This window comes from Arachis ipaensis, chromosome B1 (genome assembly GCF_059453495.1).
Source record: "Arachis ipaensis isolate K30076 ecotype BB chromosome B1, ASM5945349v1, whole genome shotgun sequence".
Taxonomy (NCBI): Eukaryota; Viridiplantae; Streptophyta; class Magnoliopsida; order Fabales; family Fabaceae; genus Arachis; species Arachis ipaensis.
Window position 1 is genome coordinate 21,604,082 of NC_142436.1, and position 5,451 is coordinate 21,609,532.

General features: G+C 39.8%; 1 pseudogene; it reads right to left on the minus strand.

The window, feature by feature from the left end:
- Positions 1-967: 967 nt before the first annotated feature.
- On the minus strand, positions 968-2,995 carry LOC148575926 (uncharacterized; annotated as a pseudogene).
- Between the last annotated feature and the right edge of the window lie 2,456 nt (positions 2,996-5,451).

The window sequence follows — 5,451 nt, forward strand, 5'->3', positions numbered from 1 at the left end:
AAATAGGTATCCTCTTCTTTCCAACTTGAGAAATATTCTTCTCAGATCTGCCTAACCCTTTTTGTCGGCTTTCATAATGAGAATCCTAACTCAAATTTGCGTAACTTTTTCTCCGTTGTCTCGGCTATCAAATTCAGGAATTAAGACATTCGATGTTTCAGTTTCCGATCAATACAAAGGTGTTTAGCATACTGTGAAGTCTCACCTTCTCCCTGATGTATAGTCTTATTACTATCTCCAATAAGTAATTTGCTCCCATAGGCAAACTGGACTTGCTCACTTGATCCACGATTTCCTAACAGCATCACCTTTTGTCCTAGACTTCGGCAACCTATTACGAGATCGATACCTATTCTCTTTTACTTTTAATGTAGAACTCTTGACGGTTGTAGCCTTTCGCACGTCTTCTGGTGGTCTCTCTTTTCTTTTTTATGCGTCGAACATGTAATCACATAGATTGTCACTTCGTTCTTCACTTCTGGCGGCTCAAAATATCTTCTTGGATTCGCGATACGTTTTAGAAATCTCAAAGTAACTTCGAAAATCCTCTCTTGTAAGCTTTGGACAATAGTTTCTCATTTCAACTTCCGATTTCGACACATAATCCTCTCTTGGCATCTTCTTGATTCAACCGGCTTCAGTACTCTTAGTAGCTCCTTATCACCATTATTGCATTCCTTAAGTCCTTGACTCTACGATCTCTATTTCGGCATTGGGCATATAAATCTCTTCTAAATTCCCTTTTGTTTACCAGACTTTGACATCTTTGGCAGCTTCTTATTGTCTCGTTACGCGTACCGTATCTCATCAATACCACGTTGTAAATTGGTAATGGATTTAGCCCGACACTTCCACTACACACTCTCATTCTCCAACTCAGAACTTTAACTCATCTAACATTTCCTCTTTTGAAATTAATGTCCAAGAATCCCTTGGGAACTTCTTGCTTAGGGCGTCTACTACGATCTCACGCTATCACTTCAGCATGCATCTTAAGTCCTCCAATAATGCATCGTAGCAATTCCTTAAATGGTTCATTAGGTTCAAGTGATACTTGTATTGGCATAAATATCAATCTTCTTTCTATGGCTCGAAGGCTTTCATCGTATCCTGGTATTTCATTCACATGGTACACCTCATTGCATCTATTTAGTCATGAGCGATACGATTAGCAAAGATTAAGGCTCTAGATTTCCTAGGAAAGTTGCTGATTCATTTTCATGTTCAAAAGTCTTGCTTTAAAGGATTGACACTCTAATAGTTGCATCTAAGAGTTATGTGCGTCGCAAGATCCAATACGAGTTGATTTTTCGAAGAGATGTTATGTTCAAGAGATGAACGAGTAACATGAACGGTGTTCACAAGAATTCAAAAGAAAGTCTAGCATACAGTTGACCGGAGTTGTATAGAACTAACGGAATACACAAGAAAAGAAACCCAATCGCATCTCAGGGAAGAAATTCGAATCAAAGCTTGATTAGAAGAATAAGGTATGTCAAATTAAATAGGTTCTAGTTGGCTTTAAAGGGACGCGAGTTTCCACAAGAGAGCAACTCTACATACCGTAGGTCTCTAAGATTCAAAGATTACATGATTATATTAGGATGAGTCCAAGTTTAATTTAAAAGAGACAAGGTTTATACGAGTGAGGAACAAAATCGGAAGAATGATGAATTGGGCTCTTACAAGAAAAGATTCAAGATAGAGCTTTCAATGTAAGCTATAAGAGAAAGATTAGATTAAGTCGTGAAGATTAGTTTGCGCACTCTCGCAAGAAAACACTTAGTTGGACGATTCTCTCTTCCAGTACTCCCTTCACCCGGTCCTGAGTTCTACTGATTATAATGATGTCTTCACTTGTGGTGCAATCAACACTGATCCGGCTTTCGGCATTAAGTCTATCGCAAACTCATGTTCTCTCTATGGTGGGAATTCTGGTACATCTCCAAGGACGGTCTCGAGAACTCTCTCTCATATAGGAATTCGATCTTACCTTGACTCGTCTCTTGATTAATTAACAACTAAAGGTTGGATCCACTATATTCCTCTTCCTCGAAGTCTTAACGTCACTGGATTTCAAACGGTAACTCCGCATAGCTCTCGATAGTTCCAATTTCTTAGGTATAATCCACCATGCTTCCCCTGCATCATTCTGATTCTCATCCTTTAAGAACCTAGTCACTCATCTAAGTTAGCTAGGTATCGCTCCACCTTAACAACTAATAGTCTTCGACTAACCATCGACTCGGACTCCACGATCATAAAAACTTGTCATGCTTCATAAATGGATGTTACATATATTAATGATACGCAAGGTAGTTAAAAACTCAACTGCTAGTTCATGGTTACCTCGGATATGAAAATCAGATTCGACTGCAACCCGGCGTTTCTTGTGTGGACAGTCTCGAGCTATATGCCCGGACTTCCCGCACTTGTAACATACGCCTAATCCAGCCCTGCATGGTCTGTTTGGATGGTACTTCTTGCATCTTGGGCACCTTAAGTCATCCGGTTTGGTACTAGTTTGCCCTTCTGAATTCGGATCCGGACGGTTGTCGTTCCCTCGGTCGTTATTCCGGCGCTGGAAATGTGAAGTGACAAAATGATTCTTTTTGAAAATTTGGCTCCTAGGTGTAATATATCCCTTTTTCTTTGTGAAGGGTTCCCAGCGATTACTCCTTGCTACCTCAGTCCTCTTTGAGCTTTCTCCCGTTGCCTGACCTGTGTTAACTTGCTCCGGATAACCCATTGGTACCCCTGTATTCGGAACATTATGTCCACCTTCATATTCATTACCACCATCATTGCCAGTTCCAACTTGTGGTTCCATCCCATCCATCACTCAGATGGTCGCAGCAGTAATAGCACCAATAGCAGCAACAACACTCGTCATCGCGGACACGATATCGGTCAAACTATCTACCGGTATGGTTACCTCATTAACTCTTCGTCCTCGACCTCGATTAAACTCACAACCGCGCCCACAAGACGCCATTTGGTTCCTGTTCATACCAAACAAGTGATATTAAGGTGATCAGTCTCAATATCTTAAGTCCAGTATTTCAAAGTCCCAGATACATGCTCATGAGCATTCATGCCACATATATCAATTAGATACCCTAAATAACATGTATAGACACCCAGAGTATACTCAGAGGCATAATCAATCCGTCCTTGAGGCTCTATAGGAACGAACTGCTCTGATACCATAATGTAACACCCTACCACACAGAGCTTTACACCTAGGATGTAAAACAGAGGTGGCGAGGCGCTACAACTGCTAAAATAAGATACATACATATAATAGTAGAAAGAATATAATAAACTAAGAGTCTTGAAAAATGGATAAAACAAAATTCGTAAAATAAAAAGCGCAATGCTCCGGAACGGAATAACTTGCGTGCGAAGAAACCTGAAGATTACAGATATGAATAAGCAAAAGAATAAAAGAAGGCCAAGAATACAGTGAAACTAGCTCCTGACTCAGCCTGCGAAGCCAAGGCTAGCCGAAGAATATTTACATATATATATACATAAGTATCCCAACACCCAAAATACAGAAATAAGTCCCTAGCTCTCCCGTAACCTTTATGAGGAACAAAATAATCAAGTTTCTTGGAGAGCAAGCTAAGTACATAGGTACATATATATATACAATCATAAAGCCCAAAATAACCCAAGGACTACTCCACTTTAAGATCCAGACGCCTAGTGAGGAGCCTCTCGACCTGCATCTGAAAACAATAACACAGCATGGGATGAGAACCGGAGGTTCTCAGCATGGTAAAGGTGCCACGCGTATAATAAATAAGGTCCTGGGAATACCAGAGGCAATCCTAGAACTCCGTCGTACAATTGAAAAACTTAGTTACTAAACAGAAGCCATAAATAGGGGTAGGTAATCTAGACCTTCCTAAACTCACCCAATTTTAAACCTAACATGACATCAAACCATTTCACTATTTCCTCCATTCCTCTGTCATCCATAATTCAGCAGAAACAAGAAACCAAACAAGTTCACGCACAAGTAATAAGCAGATAGTGCAAGTAGCAAGTATAACAGGTAGCAGGAGGTATATATTCAATTAGGCAAACCCAAGAAATGCATAGCAATCAAAACACACAAATATATATGATAAATGCCTATCCTATGGCTGATGAGGCTCATCTGTCGGTTATCCAACCAACTCGACAAGTCCGAAAACCTTAGACTGTCCCCCGTTGCGCATCCCCAAGAGTCTGTGCATAGATTTCATATTCATTCATCATATAATCACTCAATGGGGGCTATCCACACCCGGAAATTTATACGTGCCCGGTCACCCTTACGACGTAGGATCAACAGAGTATCGAGATTCAGCCTGGAACACGTGGTGGCAAGCCACGGTTCTTATCCAGGGAAACTCGTATATCAGATATCATCATTCATAAGCCATTTCATTTTCATAATCATTATATAATTATTTATCAAGCCATGGTATTAAACTTCCGTTAACATTCTCATCTTCTTTATAAAACTCATCATTTTGCCTCTTACTTCACCCTCAAGTTATCTTATTTTCCTAGCTTCAACTAGCTACTGGGTTTAGTACTATACCTTAAGTCTAAAAAGGAGAAAATGGAGGTTTAGAAGTGGAAAATCTGGTTTAAAATGTTAAAATCCAATTTTGCAGCAAACAGGGGCCACGCGTGCGCATGGGCCACGCGCACGCGTGGGGAAAAAAGCACGTCACGCGTACCGTGAGTTATGCGTACGCATGATCATGCGCATTGGCCTCTCACGCGCACGCATGGCTACTCGCGCACGCGTCGTTAAAATGCCATGTCATGCGTACGCGTGGGCCACGTGTACGCGTGGATATGCGTTTTCCAAAAATTGGCAGAATTCCCAGAAAGCTGCTACAAACCAGTTTTAACACCTGCATAACACAGTTTTATACACCAATTTTTCGTTGTCCATAACTTTTTCTACAAAATTCCATTTTTTACAAAATTGATATTGTTTAAAAGCTTATAAAACCATCTTTTATTTGAAGCAAACCATATTTCCATCCAATATTTGAGGAGCAAGTTATGGAGTTCCAAATTTCACCAAAATTTGCTTTTACCAACAACATCCAAACCTCATTTTCACCACATTCATACTCCTTACCTATAAAACCTGCATGTTAATAACATATCCAGCCCCAATTCATCAACAACCACTCCCAAACTACCTTTAACTAATTCAACAAGCCATAACCACCAATTCATATCAACATATATCACATATATGAGCAACCCTTCATTAACATATATAAACCCTTCACATATATCAATCCTTCAACACATATATCAACCCTTCACATATATTAATCCATCAACACGTATATAAACCCTTTATTAATATATATCAACATCAACACCAACTCATCATTAATAAGTCCAAGAGCACACATTCAACAATATCAA